This window comes from Phocoena sinus, chromosome 9, assembly GCF_008692025.1.
Source record: "Phocoena sinus isolate mPhoSin1 chromosome 9, mPhoSin1.pri, whole genome shotgun sequence".
NCBI lineage: Eukaryota > Metazoa > Chordata > Mammalia > Artiodactyla > Phocoenidae > Phocoena > Phocoena sinus.
The window spans coordinates 13,482,534-13,502,558 of record NC_045771.1 but is presented as its reverse complement, the minus strand read 5'-3'; the positions used below and the strand labels follow the sequence as shown (position 1 = coordinate 13,502,558).

At 50.9% G+C, this 20,025-nt stretch overlaps 1 protein-coding gene across 2 annotated transcripts in view; it reads right to left on the bottom strand.

Moving 5' to 3' along the window:
* Positions 1–14,430, bottom strand: part of DENND2A (DENN domain containing 2A) — a 102,599-nt gene extending 88,169 nt beyond the window's left edge. Inside the window, exon 1 of one of the 2 annotated variants that reach the window (XM_032643522.1) lies at positions 14,222–14,430. The gene's annotated coding sequence lies outside the window, so the exon portion shown is untranslated. The remainder of the gene's footprint in view (positions 1–14,221) is intronic. The other variant, XM_032643521.1, reaches the window with a different exon arrangement.
* Positions 14,431–20,025: the final 5,595 nt, after the last annotated feature.

The window sequence follows — 20,025 nt, the reverse complement described above, 5'->3', positions numbered from 1 at the left end:
CCACGTGATGAAAATGTTCTAAAATTGGTGACGGTTGCACACTCTGTGGATATACTAAAAACCATTAAACTGTATGCTTTAAATGGATGAATTTTTTTGGTATGTGAATTATACCTCAATAAAACTGTTACAAAAAAAGGAAGGGAGGAGGGAAGGAAGGAAGGAAGGAAGAGAGGGAGGGAGGAAGGAGGGAAGGAAGGAAGGGAGGGAGAGAAGGAAGAGAGGGAGGGAGGGAGGAAGGAGGGGAGGAAGGAAGGAAGGGAGGGAGGGAGGAGGGAAGGAAGGAAGGGAAGGGAGGAGGGAGGGAGGGAGGAAGGAGGGAAGGGAGGGAGGAAGGGAGGAGGGAAGGAAGGAAGGAAGGAAGGAGGAAAGGGAAGGGAGGAGGAAGGAGGAAAGGAAGGAAGAGAGGGAGGGAGGGAGGAAGGAGGAAAGGAAGGGAGGGAGGGAGGGAGGGAGGGGGGAGGGAAGGGAGGGAGGGAGGGAGGAGGGAAGGAAGGGAGGGAGAGAGGAAGGAGGGAAGGAAAGGAGGAAGGGAAGGAGGAGGGAAGGAAGGGAGGGAGGGAGGGCGGAGGGAAGAGGGAGGGAAGGAAGGAAGGAAGGGAGGGAGGGAGGGAGGGAGAGAGGGAGGAGGGAAGGAAGGAAGGCAGGGAGGGAGGAAGGAGGGAAGGAAGGGAGGGAGAAAGGAAGGGAGGGAGGGAGGAAGGAGGGAAGAAAGGAAGGAAGGGAGGGAGGAAGGAGGGAAGGAAGCAGCATGTACCAGGTACATATCTGTAAGTTATAACAGTATCCTTGGGTTGTTTTTTTTTTTTTTTTTTTGCGGTACGCGGGCCTCTCACCGTTGTGGCCTGTCCCGTTGCGGAGCACAGGCTCCGGATGCGCAGGCTCAGCGGCCATGGCTCACGGGCCTAGCAGCTCCGCGGCACGTGGGATCTTCCCGGACCGGGGCACGGACCCGTGTCCCCTGCATCAGCAGGCGGACTCTCAACCACTGCTCCACCAGGGAAGCCCTATCCCTGGGATTTTAAGAGATGTGTGCAGCCCCAAAGCCCTCGCTCTAGTACGCCATTGCCTCCTTCACAAGCACTCTCTCTAGCAAAGTAGCGAGTGAATCTGAGGAACCGGAATTCTTATGAATGCAGTGGTTAAGACAAATGAACACATAACGGTTACAGAAACATAACAGGTAGTAGATCTGACAGGCACTATCCAGGGCTTGCCTACCTCACAAAAGGGTCCCTTTTCTGAAAACTGCCCTTTCCCTCCTCCACGGAGGCCTCAGAGACCCGGGCAGCCATGTCGGAATGATGATCCCACCCCCAGCCACAGCTGATTGGCTCTAGAGGAGGCCTAACTCAAGTCGGGCCAATCAAGTTCTGCTTCCAGGTAGTGTGGCTGGAACACGGAAACATGGCGCCGTGAGGCCGCCATTTCCAGCCTGTGGATGAAGGAGCAGAGGGAGCTGGGCTGTGGGGGAGAAGAGTGATGCCGGCGGAAGGAGGGCTCTGCACTCCCTCAATCCCATCCACTCTTAAGGCCAGGCTGCATTCCTGCCCGCGGGTTCCACGAGATATCTTTAGACCCTTGTTTGCTTAAGCAACCAAAAGAATCCCCACTAACACAGTGTCACGTTCAATCTATGTTCAACTACTTTCCCAAAACGAAAAAAGAAAGCTAGTGTGCGTGTGAGTTTTAAACATGAATCTGCACCCATATGGCTGAAGCTGAGCCAACTGCAGCTACTAAGGAAACCAAACCCCCATTAGGTTCGCCTCCAGCGTGGCACAGAAGGTTGCCTGTGATCGAATCATTCCTATTACCCTATTGAGAAGTCCCTTTCCCTCTCTGGGGAGATTCATCATGACACTGGAGGTGCTGGGAACATCTGAAGTCTTAGTAAAGCCGTGTCATGAGATCTAATCTTTCTAAGGACCTGAACAGCATATTATAAGCATTAGTACAGGAAGATCTGCTGAACTCTTGGATGAAGTTAAATAGGACATGGTATCAGAAGGTGTACAGTTTCTTTCCTTCCTTCCCAATAAAACCTCAGTGAAAAAACTCTGGCCTTACATTGGGCCTCTTACAATGAGAGGTTACTGTGGGTAAATGAACAAAGAAAGGAATGTATGCCTTCTTCAGCTCTTATTTGGATCTACAATATACAAGAAGCAGATCTCACATCTCTCCCACATACCCTAGCAGGGACACATTTGAATAAAAAAACATTTACAAGAGGTTGCATTGTCTGAACACCAGAAGAAGAGCTGAGTTGACAGTAGGAAAGGGATGGACGAATCCTTTTCCCATCCCTCTGTCTATTTATGGGAGTCATTTCCCTTCAGGAAATGCTGAGCCCCTTCTCCCAGGACCCTGTTGGGAATGACGCCTGCGCTGGCTGACCCAGCCTTCCACATCCTCCTCCTGGCCTCGGCAGCTCTCCCCTCGTGACCCCCGTCAGTCACTGGGAACCCAGCCTGTAAACGACAGTGCTTCTTAGAGTCCCCAGTCTATTGTGGAAATTCAAAGAGGAAAGGGGGGAAAAAAGGTACATAATGAAGCTAGAAAAGCCCCTGGCATGGAGAAGCTCCCAAATATAAACAGACAAAGGTAGCAGGGAGGAAGTGAGGGCTAGAAATGACCACATTGTGGTCCAGGAATTTGTGGCTCACCTAGCTTCGGTCACCTGTCTGGGGGGGTGGCAGAGGCAGGAGCAGGACCCAAGGTTCCTGTCACCCCATCTGTCGACCCAAGGCTCATTCACCTCCTCTACACTCATTTCCCCTCCCCAGAAATGTACAGACTGACGTTTCTATAGAGAAGTTATCCCAGGAGAACCTGGGTCCACTAATTACATATTCTTCTTTTCTTCCCTTTTCTTCTTTTCTGTCAGCTAGGAGCCCACCTTTTCAGAAACCCAGAGAGAATTCTGGGGTTAGCCCTGGCCACCCCAAACTGAAGTTCTTTCTCTCTCCTCTGAATTTCTCTGGATATTTTTAACTTATCTACATTTGGTAGTCCTACTAAATGTGCATAACCATGTGGTATCTCTTTCATGGTTGGCTTCGATTGTTATTTATGTTATTTATTTAAGATTTCACAGTTATTTTTTTTAATTTTTAAAATTTGTTTATTTTTGGCTGTGTTGGGTCTTCGTTGCTGCGCGCAGGCTTTTCTCTAGTTGTGGTGAGCGGGGGCTACTCTTCATTGCGGCGCATGGGCTTCTCATTGCGGTGGCTTCTCTTGTTGTGAAGCACGGGCTCTAGGTGCGTGGGCTTCAGTAGTTGTGGCACATGGGCTCAGTAGTTGTGGTGCACGGGCTTAGTTGCTCCGCGGCATGTGGGATCTTCCCAGACCAGGGATTGAACCCATGTCCCCTGCACTGGCAGGTGGATTCTTAACCATTGCGCCACCAGGGAAGTCCCAAGATTTCACATAGTTATGTTTGACACCTCAAATTAAACTGCAACAATGAATGAATGATTAACATTTATCGAACACTTAATATTTTCTAGGCCAGATTCTACACAGATTGTGTCACTGAGTCCTCACACCAAGCCTACAATTGCCTCCCCTTTACAGATGTGGAAAGCAAGGCCTGGAGAGATGAACTTATCCCAAGGCCACACGGATGCTGAATGAATCCAGGTGGTCAGATTCAAGTCCAGGTGCCTAATGCCAAGTTGAGTGCCTTGGGGGCAAGGCAAGGGGCCTTCCCCTCCCGGGTACAGACTAGTTACTTGGGGAGTTCTTACAATTGGGTTTTATTCACCCCCTCCGTCCTCTCCAGGTACACCGTGGCACCAGGGCACTACCTGGCCAGCCCTCCACTTCCAGAGGCAGCCCTTGGGCTGCCATTTGGGGGTTTATTTTTCCCTCTGCAGGGTTTCCTCATGTTCTTTTAACCTGGCCTCACTGACAGGTAGTACTGAGGAGGGGAAGAAGGGTCCCCTGTGGCATCTGTCCTGTGTCCTGGCCTCCGGACACCTGGAAGCTCAGAGCACACCAGAAGTAGCCACTTGCAGGGGATGCACCTGAACGCCGTGCTGTATTTGCTTCCCGGCAGCCCTCCCTGGCTCCAGCTGTGCCGACCCAAAGTCCTCACTCGCCACCTCCGCTCCCCTCGCCTTCCGGCCCTCCTCTTCCCTTCCTCCCCCTCGGACCCTTTCCCACCCTCTTTTGCTGGCTTCTGTTCTCTTTCTTTCCATGAGCAGAGAGTTTCCAGCCTGGCTCCCGGCCAGCACATTTGGACAAAAGGCAGCAGTCTTGGAGGGAGACGTCATCTCCCATCCCCTTTCCCGGGGCCAGCACCGTGGCTCCCCGAGCCCGGAGAGGGAGCAGGGGGCTGCGGCCGTTCCCGCCCTGCTCCCAGTTCTGGGAACGAGCTTGAGAGATGGCACATCGTGGGCGTTAAAAGCAAAGGGTTTGGAAGCAGACAGACCCGGATGCAAATTCCAGCTCTGAAGCCTGCGAGCCGTTTGACCTTGGGCAAGTTACTTTGCTAAGCCTTAGTTCTCGCCTCTGTAAAACGGTGACAGAAGCGAGAAAGGCTCCCTTTGAAAGGCTTATAGGAGATCGCAGCTGTAAAACTTCCCGGCACAGTGCGTGTCCTGTAAGAAGTGCTCAACACGGCTTCTGTTATTATGAACCGAACTTAACTCTGCCAAATAAAAATACAGGACTTCGTTATAATCATCTTCATCATCCACCTGCTCAACTCATCTGCAAGGCTGCTTACCCAGCTTCAACTGTTTGCAAGTGTGGTACAGCTGTAAGACCTCTCAAACGTATCATTACTGTTACAATGTAATCTGTAAAAGTTGGTTTTGAAATCGGATAAGGAGCTGACCCTCTTCCCTTTTCAGTAGAGTCAGTGCTCAGCCTTGATGCCAGACGTGAAAGGAAGGAGGGGCCCACACCAATCAGCAGGGCCTGCTCGCCCTGACTCCTCTTCCCTTCCACCCTGTTTTTTGGCTTCTTATAAGCTGAGGCCCTGTTTCTGTTTGTTTACTATCTGTGCTTGGTGTTTTATACTTAGAAGTTGCACAATGCCTGGGAATGTGCTCAGTTTTATTTAGCTGAGCTTTGAGATACGGGCAATGGTCTTTCCCCTATGATTTTATTTAGCTAATCTGAGCCAGCATGGATGGATTTGAAATTAATTAGTAAGATTCATCAAGGAGCTGAGCACAGTACTCTGTGTGAGGTGCTGCTGGGAAATTCACAGATACATGCAATGGTCCCTGCCCTAGAGCTAGGGATAAAAGGTGCAAACCTGATCAACCACCGGCAAGAAAAGATTACAACTGTTCAAGACAAAAAGACAAGCGCAGTCCAGGGAATGCCTGACAACACGTTTAACAAAAACCACAATGTGAAAGTGGCTTAGGGACTAAATTCAAACTACAGTGGTAAATGTTATGAAGTAAATATAACTGGAGGAATTTAGAGGCGGGCAATGAAAGTCAGGAGTCATGGACTGCTTCAGAGAAGAGGCAGAATCTGGTGGCCCTTTGATAGATTGGGTTCCGACAGTTGGGAGAGTGTTTAGGCGAGGCAAGGGCATGAGGAAAAGGGGACGGTGCACCCTGCCCCAGACAAGACTGATGGCGGGACAGCCACTCTGGGACGTGTGATGGGGAAACAAGGAGAGGAGGATGGAAGGGGCTGGCGGATGAGACTTGAAGACGTTCTGGAAACAGAAAGAGGAGGTAAGGTTTGCTCTCTGTGGAACATAAAGAGGAAACGTGATGAACATACGTGTTCTTTTTGTACATTCAAGAGGAAATGTGTAGGGACTTCCCTGGTGGTCCAGTGGGTAAGCCTCCACGCTCCTAATGCAGCGGGCCCGGGTTCGATCCCTGGTTGGGGAACTAGATCCCACATACGTGCCACAACTAAGGATCCTGCATGCCGCAACTAAGGAGCCCTCGAGCCGCAACTAAGACCCAGTGCAACCTAAATAAATAAACATTTTTTAAAAACTAATAAATAAAAATAATCTTTAAAATAGACCTTTTAAAAAAAAAGAGGAATGTGTAAAGCAGGCAGTCAGAGGTAGAGATCTAAGAGTCTGGTGAAAGCATAACTCTGGAGGTGTAAACTGGGGACACAGCTGAAGAACCAGTGAGCGTGAACGAGCTCTCTGAGGGAGAAAGTGAAGCAAAAGAAGAGAGTGAAGAATTGAGGTGTAGGGGTGACTCTCACTTTGCCCCTGTTACCCAGCTCTTGACTCAGTTCTTTTTAATGTTTCTTCATCTGGGCCTTCCAACCGAACAGGAAGGTCTGATGACAGAACACCTGCATTGGGCTTCTTTTTATTCCTCTGCAATGTCTAGATCAGATCTTGGTCTACCGTGGGTGTGGTATGAATGCTTCTTGAATGAGAAGAAGAAAAGGAAATCAGTGAAGATCTCCTTTTCCAAAGACAATTAGGACACCCCAGGTGGTGTGGTGTCTCAGGGGAGGAGCCATTCTTCAAATCACTTCACAAAAGTGGGGCTCGGACACCAGCCAATGGCAGTGGCCTTGACCCTTTCATGGCTGGATCTGGTCTAGGGGCTCCCAGGATTGTGGGACACTGGGAGTGACTATTAACCAACCAGTAGAGAAGCATTTCCGCATTTTAACAAGTGGCATAGATGTGTCACCATACCAGTTTTATATCGACTGTGACCCGGGTCAGGAGACTTGCATAGATTGGGAAGCTCAAAAACAATGAGAACAGGGCTTCCCTGGTGGCACAGTGATTGAGAGTCTGCCTGCCGATGCAGGGGACACAGGTTCCTGCCCCGGTCCGGGAAGATCCCACATGCCGTGGAGCGGCTGGGCCCATGAGCCATGGCCGCTGAGCCTGCGCGTCCGGAGCCTGTGCTCCGCAACGGGAGAGGCCACAGCAGCGAGAGGCCCGCGTACCGCAAAAAAAAACCCCAAAAAACAATGAGAACAGCAAACTTGCTATTCAATGACTGCATCATGAGAAACGGGATAAAGTCTCCACAGATGGTTAGGGATGGAGGCCAGACCTCAGGGATGTGAAGGGGAGCTTGTGGACCTGCCCCAGAAGCTCGTGAAGGTGCTCTGTCTCCCCGTCCTGAAAGTAGCAGTCTCCTTCTCTTGCCCTCCGGTCAACAGGCAGCCTGAACCTGGGCTGTGTGTGTGCCTGGAAGTAGCCGCTGACTCTTTTCCCTGTCGCTCTCCCCCCTGTCCTAGGCCAGGGGTCTTGACTGACCTGCCTTCAGGTGAAAGGAGAGCCTGAACAGGAGCCTCTCTTGACTCTGCAGTGCCGGAATCTCCAAGTCTTATCGTTTTGGGAGCATCGAGGAGCCTCTCCTCTCTGATGTTTTTCTATCCCATTATATGCATCAGTTTGGCTGGTGGGTAAACAGAGCACTGGTCCCTTTTTGATGTCCTGGGAGCTTGTGTATGTTTGTTGATTGTCACAAACACAGATAATGAAATGGACCAGATATAAAGGATGTCAGGCTGCCAGGGAGTTATACTTGGGGTTGGATGACCACGCACTTCATTTCACATCTGAACAACTCTCACCTCCAGCTCAGAGTATCAAATGGAGAAATCCCTCTGAGCCCCCAGTGACCTAGAGACGTTGCCCTGGCAGAAGCCCAGTGCACGGGCAAGCTGCTTTGGTGGGAAGCTCCACTGTGTCTTCCCAGCCACCCCCTGACCAAGTCTGTGGCTGAGAAACTGGTCCCACTCCAGCTGTAGGGGATGCAAGTTCTGTGTCTCATGCTGTCCCATTGCTCCTGCCCAGTGACCAAATTGGTGCTCTATGGCTTCTCCCCCAGCCAGCTAACCTCTCTCCTGACCACGCAAGGTCAGTTTTAATCCTGATTTGCGGTGTGATTCCATACAAACACCTCTGCTCGGTCATCCAGGGTGGTGGCACCTGTATTTCCCAGAGGCGTGAGAAGCACAAATAAAATTATAGAAATGTCCTGCGTTAATGGTTCCAGTTTGCTGGGGAAAGGCAGCTGTTACTTTTTCCAAGGAGAGCTGCGGGGAGCAGGGAAGTGGGGCCTGTCTCCTCTGACTCGTTTAGTGGGAATGAGTTGACACACAGCACTGGGTTAGCCACCTGCCCCCCTCCTCCTTCCCTGCACTCAGACCTCTACTCTGGGGGGCTAAGAAAGGCTGGGGTCAGAGGGATGGCACAGAGCCATGTCCCTAGGTCAATGCAGCAGGGAGAATGGATGGGCATGTCCAATCCTTCACCGGGTGGCAGTTTGCAGGAACAGTCCCAGGAGAGGCCTGCTGTATATCAATCACCTTTAGTGCCCCCTTTTTACTTTACAAGTGTCGCACTTTGTATATATGGTTACCCTATCCATTATCCGCAGTGGATTTGCAGAGAACTTAGGGCTAAATCAAATCCAACCCTATGACATCTTCCCTTCTGAAAAGTGAGGAAAAAAGAGGGAGACACCTTGGATTATTTCCCTGAGTTGGCTCTTGTGTATAACCCAGCCCACCGATCCCAGGTTTCAGCCTACACAATTATGTGAAATCGTGGTTACACGGGATCAAGATTTCGGGTACACGAAACCAACAGCGAGAGACAATATTGGGACAGTTTGTTGGACGACAATCTATAAACCATAAAAAATTTCTTAGAAGCTCTAGTTTTAATATGTTGCCTTTTAAAATTTAACAAAACTCAAAATAATAGATTGTCTCTATGGATTATCACACTATGAATTTTAATTTTCATATTATCTTAAATAGAAATTCATAGTAAATTCAGTGGGGAACTAGGGTGGGGATACTTGGGTTAGGGGAGAGAGAAGTAATAACGTTTTACAATTTTTTTAAGACTGAGTATCAGAATCTCATTTTTAAAACATCTGTCACTGGGCACAGATATATTCAATATGCATTTGGCTTTGAAATCTTTTAACCTAGCAATTCCACTTCTGGGAATTCATCTTATAGAAATGTTGGAACGAGTGCTGGGGAGTCTTAGCAGTGGCTAAAATCTGAAACAACTAATTGCTCACCAATAAATAATGTGTTAAAACAAATGAAATCGATCCATACAAAGGAAGACTAGGCAGCTGTTAGAAACGAGAGGACTATGTATGTCCCACGTAGAATTATTCTCACAAAATACTGTTCAGTCATGATAGCATGCTTCCATCTTTGTAACAAGCAAACAAACAAACATATTACGTGTAAAGAAAAGAAGTCTAGGGGGATTTGGTACATACACCGAACAGTGATGGCCTCTGAGGAGGGAGTCAGTATGGGAAAAACTTTCATTTTTCATTGTGTTCTTTTTATGTATTGTTCAAATGTTTTATAACAAGGATAACTTTCATATTTACATATAAATATATATGTGTATATAAAAGTATTCCTAAAATTTTAAAGCACACTTTTAAAGAAAACAAAAGGAAATGCATTTGATACTCTGCTTGAACTGGTCTGACAGCCCTCCTGATAAGACACGCAGCCCTTGGAAGGCCTGGGTACCATGGAAGAACAGTCACGGTCACGGTCACAGCTTCCTGTCCTGTCCCCATTCTCCAGCTCAATCCTGCTCTCATTTCCTTCTGAAGGGAAGCATGGAACCTCCTGGTTCCCCAATACAGAGGGAAGCTAACCTCTTCCCTGAGCTTGCTGCGAGGGTGACTCACCCCTTCTTTCCCTAAGGCTGAGGGCAGGGGAAACCATAACTTGGCTTTTAGTAGTTTAGCCAGTTGGAAAAGGGGGTCTTGGGCTCATCCCTCTTTCAACCGACCACAGGCCAAGGATGAACGTGTCAAAGAGAAGCCAAAGAGAAAGCAATTCTGGGCTCCAGCTGGCAGGGGCTTAACTTCTAGGCAAACTGAGTTTGGATAAATTTTGCCCAAATCAGACAATGATTTTATCACGAGGGGAAAAGATGGTCTGATTCTGGCTTCCCGACATATTGCTGTCTTTTGGATGTCAAATGTAGAGAACTCGGTTCTCTACCTTTGTCAAATGTAGAGAATCACTCACTCAGTTCCAGCCACTGACTTGCCTCCCATCATTAAACGGGCAGTGGTGCCTGTGAGTCCCTCTGTGGCCAGTGCAGGGGTTTCAAAGAGAGCCCAGGGTACCTGTGGCAGCTGTCTGGTTCTGGTGAAGGAAGAAGGGACCATGCCTGTACACAGGAGACTGGGAGTGACACGAGGCACAAGCAGGGGTCTTTGTCACTCATGAGTAACTGTCAGACCCTCAGGAAGCAAAATAAGGGGGCTGGATTCCAGAGATAGTGGGGGAGGATGAGTCAACTTTGCCCACAGCCAAAGAAGTAACTGCCTGTGAGGTATATTTGAGGGTTGTTGGGAAAGCCATGGAGCCTCAAAATAGTTCCCCTGTTATCCTGTCAGAGTTACTGGAATTCAACTCTTAGAGATTCACTCCTTTTGACTGAGACTTTAGGCAAGTTAAATTGCAAATGAATTCTCCCAGCTTCTTTCCAATCTGGAAGACAGAGGTCAGAGAACACATACACTTGAATATCAGGAGGGAAGTAGAAAGAAAACTCAAGAGGCTCAGCACTCAAAAAAGATAGACCTATGTGGGTCCTAGGCAAAAAGAGAAAGGTTCTGAGGCTTTTCAGTTTTGGCTATGGTGCAGCACTGCATATGATAGTATTAGACCAGACAGATCTAACTGTGGAAGGCTTGTAATTATGCTTTTAGAATTTCTGTTCAAAAAAAGTGCCTCACACACATACACACAAAACTTCACATAAATGTGTTTGTTACTAGCCTCCTTATCTGTATCTGCTCAAGATGGCTTTAGATCTTGATGTTGAAGGCTGACTAGCCAATTGATTTCATTGTACCAGGCTTCCAAATTTTAAATTCTATGGGGTCTTTGCTTTTGGAGTCTGAGGTTTCTGCCCCCTGCTGTAATGAGCCCTCTAGGTGATTGTTAAAGCAGCTGCTCTCAATCTTGGCTGTACCTTAAAATCACCTGGCACCTTATAAAAATACTGATGCCCAGGGCCCATTCTCAGAGATTTTGATTTACTTGGTCTGGGGTAGAGCCCAGGCATCGCTTGTTTAAAAAATGCCCCCCGACCCCAGTATTTAAATGTGTAATGTGCTCCCTGGGTTTAAAATGCTAAGAACTGTGATGTGGAGGCATGATGGAGTAGATTATCACACCTATTCAGTGTGAAGACTTCTACAGCCGGCAAGAAGTGGTTTAAACTTCGGAGGGCACATCAGAAATGCACTGACATAGGGCTTCCCTGGTGGTGCAGTGGTTAGGAACCCACCTGCCAATGCAGGGGACACGGGTTCAAGCCCTGGTCCGGGAAGATCCCACATGCCGCGGAGCAACCAAGCCCGCGAACCACAACTGCTGAGCCCGCGCGCCACGACTGCTGAGGCCTGTGCACCTGGAGCCCGTGCACCACAACGGGAGAGGACGCCGCAGTGAGAAGCCTGCACAGCGTGGCGAGGAGCGGCCCCTGCTCGACGCAACTAGAGAAAGCCCGCGTGCAGCAACAGAGACCCAATGCAGCCAAAAATAAATAAATACATAAATAAATAAATTTATTTTAAAAAAACCTTTTTAGTAAAAAAAAAAAAAAAAAGAAATGCATTGACATAGATTCTGCAGATTCACCCTTCTGCAGAAACCAACAGGAAGGGCCTGGTCAGGAGATGTGCGACTGAGTGTAGAACCTTACCTCCCAGCCCTCACTCCCTGTTCTTCTGCAACATTCCTTATGTTGCAGCGAAGAAGTTTCCCACCCTCCCAGACCTCAATAGAATGGATCTCTGGCATCTTGAGTCCCACCCTTTCCCCACCCCTAGAAGCAGCCTTAACATCACGTCTGAGGGCAGAAAGACCTGGACCACTAGGGGAAGTGGACCCACCCAGCTGAATGGAATCCTGAAATGCTCTTCCCATTCTCTGTTTCTCTTTGGTCGGGATTTCCGATGGCAACCCTCCCAATACTCTGCCTTACCAGACCCCTTCTCCAGACCAGTCTCAGCCCACCTGTCTGTGGGCTATACTAGGATGTGCCTGCTTCCCCCTTCATGGTGGGCACCCGGGGTGCTGTGCTCTCTACATTCATCAAAGTAGGTATCACCTCTTCCTACACTTGAGAGCCCATGGGCTCCTCCATATAGGATTCCCCAAGCCCTCACTGCCCTGCATCACGACTGCCCACAGGCCTGAGCTGGCACTCAGCCCCCCCACAGAAATGCAGTATGTCCCCACGTCATAACAGGAAGATGATATAGGAAGATAGTCATGTGGAATTTTATCTTTGCATCTTTTGTAACACTGACAATGAAGTTTCTTTTTCTATGTCACTCTTTAGTCTTTACACAGACTTCCACATGACAAATTCCCAGTTGAGTTCAATTCCAGGAAAAAATTTGTGCTGAATTTCTGTGCTTTCTCTTGTCCAAAATCCAAAACTGTGCAACCTAGTGTATTTTTGTCTCTAAGCTGCCAGAAAACTTATAGCCAAATTCATTGTCCAAGTGTTGTAATCTGCTAAATTCAGGCCATTCAAAATATTCATTCCTTTTGCTTTGCTTTGTTTTCTCCTGAGCTTTTCTGCATTTAGTTCTAAGTTATCTGACCCTGTGCCCAAGTCTGTCACCAGGTCCCACCTCACTATCTCTTGGCTCTTTCCATCCCACGTCACCACTGCCGTCATGCTGCGCGTCAGTAACTACAGCCTGGGTGCTGCAAGGCCTTGGTCTCATCCTCCTCTGAGCCTCCACCCAGCAAGCAGAGTGAGCTTTCTAAGATACAGACCAATCCCATGGCCCCTGCTTCAGCGAGATCCTTCTTCTCTCTGGGAACTGCAACCATGAATTCTCCCCACACTTGCCCGTCCTCCTCCCTCCCACTTGGTGATTTTGCACACGCTGTTCCCTCAGCCTGAAACAACCTTCTCTGCTTTGCTTTCTTGGTGAAAAGGTTTTCAGGGCTCAGCCTGACCTTACCTATTCTGTGGGTTTCCCCTGAGCTGGACAGCCCTGCTCTGGTTTCCCCTAGCACACAGCACGCATGGATGGCCAGGTCAGATGCAGACTGTGTAGTTAATTTTTTGTTTGACTACCCAGCAAGGATGGTGAGTGCCTGGAAGGAAGGGAGATATCTTATTCATCACTCTGTCCCTGACACCTAGCAAGTTGATCTGTAGAACCGTTAAGTGAATGAGTGCATGACACAGGCAGGGTTCACCTCTTCCGGAATAGTAGGACTGAAGGCCAGCCTTTTCACTGCTCTTCCTAAGAACAGTCACTGTTTGCCCTTGACTTCCTGTAGAATTCTGCTCATCCTAGGCGGCCCATCTCAAAGAGGGTCTACTCCACTCCTTTGGTGTGTTTGATACTTGATGGTGCAAGCAGAAAGAATTTTGTTCTTTTATGTAGTAACAACTGCAGGTTTAAGAGTTTAATAGCAAAATTACTGCAGAGTGTCTATTATAACCCTGGGGCTGTTATTACTGTGTCATTCATAACACTAGAGAAGTTGCATCCCTGAAGCGCATCTCAACACCAGCTAGAACTCCGTCTGCTCCTTCCCCAGCACCAGCTGGCTAAAAACAAAGTCAGTGCACTTCCCTTATCCCAATCTCTGCCCCTGGAGGCAATGTCCGGCTTTCCCACCCGATACCCTCAAGGACAGGATTCCTCCGCTGAGGTTCAGCTCTCCTCAGTGGACTGAAGCCAGTTCCCTGTGACCCTCCTAAATATCATTATATCCTGTGTTAAGAGACTACCCCTGGGCTCCATCTAGTCCCAACTCCATCCTGAGGGGAAAAGTGGGAGAAATAAGATCATGAAGTCATCTTTACCTCCCCGTTTTCTCAAGACTGCAAATTTCTTTCTGTAAACACACACACACACACACACACACACACACACTCTCTCTCTCCCGCGCCCCTGCGACAAGCACGGCGCAAGGCGGAGGCTCTGCCCGGTTTCTGCAGGTTTCCCAGGCGCGGGACCACGGCCTCCCGAGTTCCCGGAAGGACGTCCGGACAGCACTTTGCTCCAGTCCCACAGGTCGGGCTCAAGCGCCTCGGTCCCCACGTCCGCACACGGGAAACCCAGTCTTTGGTCTGCAAAGAGCCACTTCCCAGCTCCGGGTTGGGGCAGCTCCGTCCGTCTTCTCTCTTACCCACACCCCAGCGCGTCCCCTCCTCGGTCCCCCGGCGCGTCCCCTCCTCGGTCCCCCGGCCCGGCCCTACCTCCTGGCGCGCCGAGGCTCCGTGGGCTCCGAGGCGCAGCTCGGGGGCGCCCGGGCGGGCGGGGGCGGCGGGCGGCGAGGGCCCGGGGCGCCATGGCCCGCAGCCCCCCGCACTCGTGTCGGCCGGGCCTCTCCCGGCGCCCTCCGCTCGCGTCCCCGCCGCCCGGCCGCCGCTGTGGGCGAGTGGAGGGCGGGCTCGGCCGGCAGCCCCTTCCTCTCCCGGTGGCGCGGCGGCTCTGAGCCGGGCCGCTCGCCCCGCCGGCCCCCGCCCGCCGCAGCTCAGTGAGCTCATCCGCAGCTGGCGGGCGCCCGGCCCGTTGCCACGACAACGCCTCTCCCAGGGCCGCGCGGACTCGAGCGGCTCCAGTAAACAGGACCTTCTGCCGGACTCTTCCCTTCGCCCTTTTTGGGGGGTGGGGAGATGGCGGCTTAACCCTTTTTTTGCTGGAGACCACCGAGTGTCAGGCTCCGTCTCCGCCGGGCCCGGGGTTTATCCGCGCGACGCGCTCAGCCGGAGACTGAGACCTTGAGATAGATGCATCGGAGTGGCGGCGACACTCCCGGCCCTCAATTCACTCCAGTCTTTTAACGCGTTTATGGGGCACCTACTAGGGCTCAGGCGCAGGGCTGGGGGCTGGGACACCCTAGGCAACGAGTCAGCCACCACCCTTGCCCCTTGCAGTTCCAAGTCTGGCTGGGATGCCGACACCCTGGCACTATCAGTGAAAGCCCAGGGGCCCTGAGCGCGGGGCACAAGACTCCCACACCGGGCGGGGGTCAGGAAAAGCTTCCCAGAGAAGTGACTTTATGGTGCCTGCTGCCCCACTTGCGTAGGACAAAGGATCAAGGAGCACAGATCGGCATGATTTAGGACTGCCAAAGTACACGTGAAAATGCTGTGCGCAGTTGATGCTGAGGGCAGCTGGGGACCATGGAAAGTTTTTGAGCAGAGGAGTGCCCTGCTGAAAGGGAGATGGAGCTGGCAGTGGTGATTGGTGAGTGTTGGGGGAAGGCTTCAGGCCCGTGTCTACACCCCTGGGAAAGTCATTCTTGTCTTTCGCCCACGAGGCTCCTGGAAGGAGGGACCTACAGCCTAGGCAAGGGGTGAAAAGGGGAGAGAGAGGCTTAGCCTACAAATTCAGAAAAGGGGTGTGCAGGAGAGAGGGGAAAGAGAATATAAAGGATTGCAGAACCTGGGGAACATTAGATACTGCCTAGGCAGTTCCTAGACTGGGGGCCTGAGCTCTGAGGGGCTTATTCAGATATCAAAGTCACAAAGACAGAAAAGCTCCATCTTCTTTGCTGAGGGTTTTGCTCATTCTACAAGATCTTTGAAGCTTTTGTAGACCTCCTCAAACCTCCCTCAACTCCTTCACACCATACCCATTTCACCTAAACACGGTAAAAGTTTAGAATACAAATTTGCAAGGTGTAAGCAGATTTTTTTTTTCTTTTTTTAAGTATAAGCATTTAAATGGTTGATTCTTTTTATTTTTTTTAAACATCTTTATTGGAGTATAATTGCTTTACAATGGTGTGTTAGTTTCTGCTTTATAACAAAGTGAATCAGTTATACATATACATATGTTCCCGTATCTCTTCCCTCTTGCGTCTCCCTCCCTCCCACCCTCCCTATCCCACCCCTCCAGGTGGTCACAAAGCACCGAGCTGATCTCCCTGTGCCACGCGGCTGCTTCCTACTAGCTATCCACCCTAGGTTTGGTAGTGTATATATGTCTAAATGATTGATTCTTGATCTTGAAGGCTGCTGTTTCCACCTAGAGCGACCACGAGGCACTGCAGACCATCTCTCATCCACACCTTCCTCTTCCTTCAGCATCCTGTGAGGGGCACAGGCTCTGGCACAAACGGCCAAATCCGGCTCTGGAGCAGGTTGCTTGGCCTCTCACTCTCAGTGTCTTCATCCGTATGGTGGAAAAAGCGGTTATAACCGACCTCATGGTGTGGGGATTAAAGCAGATCTTCAAGGAAAGGGTGCAGTGCCTGGACTGGCCTATGGCGGGTGTGCTCCCTCAGCCCCTGTTTGTTATTTTCTTCCTAATCTCTTTTCCTTGCAGGAGCAAAGGTTCAAGGAGGGAGGAGGGCAGAAGGCAGTGATTCTTCTCCCTTCTCAGTTGAGCTTCCCCCTCCCCCCAGCCCTTTTAGGTCCAGGGCCTTCTGCCAGAGCATGGCTAGCAGCACAGAGCCGGCACTATATGCTAAATGAAGAACTGCGGGACCAGGGAAAGGAGGCTAGTCTGAATAAGAGGAGGAGAGAGCCTGAGAAGGAGCCTTTGAACATCTCCTCTCCCCCAAATTGTTTAATGTCTGCTTAAATTCCTTTGGAATGCTAAACACATCCTGAGTGTCTTTTCAGTTCCAGGCACTTCACCTCTGTCATGGCACCTGATCCACTCCACACTCCTGGGCAATTACATATCATCCCTACCATTTTGTGGGTGGGGAAGCCAAGTTTTAAGAGGTTATGTGACTTATTTGAGGTCACACAGGCCCAGGCCTTTTTGTCACACCAAGTTGCCTGAGAGCAAGGGCTCTGCCCAGCGCCAGTCACTCTGGAGGGGGGTTTCTGGATAAGTATTCAACCCTCATCCTGGTTATGCTCCCTGCTCTGGAAGCCACAGGCATCTCTGACACCGCTTCCCAGAGACTGGGCACCCCTTGCTTGGGTCACTGTGACCCGTTCCTTTTCGACTCCTTGCCCGGCAGGAACTTCCATCTCAAGGCTATTGGCCTGCCAGCGTGTAGTTGAAAGTTATACACACAGTAGATGATAGATGAGAAGTTTGGTTATTTTTTAAAATTATTATTATTTTATCTAGAAGGCTGGATGGGGAGAGGAATCATTTATCTATGTTTGGGGCCGTGACATTTGGGGGAGGTAGAGCAAGGAAGGAAGGAGCCTGTTTTAGGGGCAGGGAAAGTCCACAGCCTCACTTTGACATGCCTTTGGTGAAGATTCTCCTCATCCCTTGAGAATGGGCCTGAGCCCACGGAGCCATCTGGGCTGGCGGCAGGGCTGCCTCAGTCTTTCGCAGGCATCCTACTCCTTTCCTCCCCAGGAAGCCATCTTCCTCCTGCCGTCCTCATTCCATGCTACTCGCATTGCATCCGTGGCTCATTCTCCCCAGCGGAGAGGCAGCTGGATGCGAGCTCCCGCAGTCCCACCACAACCTCCAGCTGCCTCCCTCTGAGGACATAAAACCAAGCCAAGCATCCCACCCAAACCTCAAACCCAGGCTGGGTTTGTTCTCGGTCCCAATCAAATGTCATCCAGGAGGTGTGGGATGGGAGGGGAAGTATGGGGCGGGGGAAGTGGAGGCCACCCAGGGGAAGGGGTGAGCAGAGCCCAGACTGAGGGCCCTGTTGCTCCGACATCCTCCCCTAGCTTTGAAGGGCCTGTCTTTGCTGCCCTCCGCCCTGCCCCAATTGATGCTCTCCTGCCTTCTACCTCCTGTGCTGGGGCTGGGAGATTGGAAGCTGTGGGGGCCCTTTATGGGGTGCTGTGGAGAAGGTGGCATTTGTTGGTCACCACTGACATTTGTCAGGGTACCACTGGAAATCTCAAAGAACCACCGAATTGGCAAATATGACAATCACCTGTAATTTTTGCATAAGCACCACCTGTTTCACTCCTATGCCCCTAGCTTACTTTGAAGGGTCATGGTTTTTTTTTTCCACAGAGTTAAAGCGTTCATAACTTTACAAGGATTAGTGTGTCTATGACAAAAAGAGAGAACCGAGTCACGGAAGGCCTGCATCTTTCACCATTAGGCAAAGTCTCAACTATCATACCTACAATGCCCAGTACCCTCTACGCTTCTATTCTTCTCTGTTCCTTCTGGAAGATCCGGTTAAACTTCAGGGAGAGGAACTAGAGGTTGGTGACTGAGATACTCTCTTAGAGGCACGAATCTCTGTGTTTAAGCAGGTCTCGCTCTTCCTGTGCGCTGTGATTTCAGAACACAGTAGGGTGGTCGGACTGGCTCTGGATCATGCTGAGGACACAAGGCTTCCACCTTTTGCTTCTCAGAGCCTTCCCCCCTGTTTCCCGACCAACTAGGCAATCTCCTCAGACATAAGGGGGCGGCAAGAATCCCCTTCAAACATTTTCATCACATGTTAGGATCTGGGCACCACACCTCTGGGCTTAAAGCCTGCCAGCTCGTCCCCTCTACTAATACCCACCCAGACCCTGATCTCAGCCTTCAGAGCTCCAAATGGCTGTAAGTCATTGTGCTGCCTCTCAGAGGGCACACCTTGTGTGGGGGGGTACATATTTCTGGAAGGCCCTAATATCTGATCCACTTCCTATATCTCTCAGATCAAATCAAAATATTGGCCAAAGATGCAATACTGGAAATCAACTATACATCACCTTAAAAAATATATATATTGGCCAAAGGCAAGCCTGGGTGGCTTCTGACCTTCCCAGATGGCAGCACCACCTTGGGCAAGGCAACTGCCGTTTGTGGGTCTCGGGCTCCTGGAGAGATGGGGCGAGATGGCCCTCAGGTCCTCCCCAGTCCCCACCCGCTCAGGTAGGCGGAGAAAGCGCTTATTCTCATTCTGCTCTTTCCTGTGTGCCTGAGCAGGTGCCAGGGAGTGTCAAGGCTTCCCAGGGATCACCCGGGAGGTAGATTCTAACAGCAGCCTCTCCAGGGAGTGTCAAGGTTTCCCAGGGATCACCCAGGAGGTAGGTTCTAACAGCAGAGCCTCTTTTACCAATGAAGCAACCGCCAAGAAGAGCGAGGTGCCTTGCCCAAGGCCACCATGAATGAGTGCCAGAGCTGGGATGACCCCAGACAACCCCTTCCCACCTTTGCTGTCGGGACCGCTGGTCAGGAGCTACCGTCCTCATCTGCCCAGTTTGCAAACGGAGGGAGGACCTGGTTACAGGACTGACCGGGAGCAGCAGAGCTGTACGCAGCATGGTGGGCATTGCAGGGGCAGAGCTGGAAGGGGCCTCACAGACGGGCACCGGGGACCTGCCCAGGCCACGCGGCATCAGCACAGGGGACCTGCCCAGGCCACGCGGCATCAGCACAGGGGACCTGCCCAGGCCACGCGGCGTCAGCACCGGGGCAGCACCTGCACCAGGGTAGAGCCGCGGCAACCATCCGGGAAACCAGAAGGTGGGGACCAGAGGAGGAGAAATCTCAAGAGAAGAGGTAATGGAGACAATTCAGCTGAAGCAAAGGAAAGAGAAAGGGAGGGGCTGGGGAGGGGCCGACGTGAGGGAGGAAGGGATGGAAAATCACTGCAGCAGGCGGGGCAGGGGCAGGGGCCTTCTCCCTTAGTGTTCTTTTCCAGTATTTCTGATATTTCTATTCTACCGGCTTAGGGAGTAGATGTATGTGGGTGGCCCAGAGCCAGCTTTTCATGCCAGGGTCCAACTCCCTGAGGAGCTAATTGCAGGCTAGGTGTACCAAGCAGGACCTAGGGGTAGGGTGGGGTTGGTGCTTCTCAAACTTTTTCCTTCCCTGATAATCCCCTTGGGCTTGTTGGGGGAAAAGCAAATTCTACTCTTCCCCAAAGGGATCCTAATGCAGGGAAACTGGGATGGGGCTCACGAATCTGCAGTTTTACACCTACCCCAGGTGTTTTTGGTGGAGGTGGCTCAAGTCCCCACTGGAGACACACTGGTGTAGAACCTACCCAAGGTGGGGATGAAGTGGAGGCTGTGGAAGGGGTATGCAGGGGTGTCCCTTCCCGGTATCTGTTCTGAAGAAAGTGAGCATGTGTGATGATGGGGGAGGGGAGCAGGATGCTGAAAGGGTCTCAGCA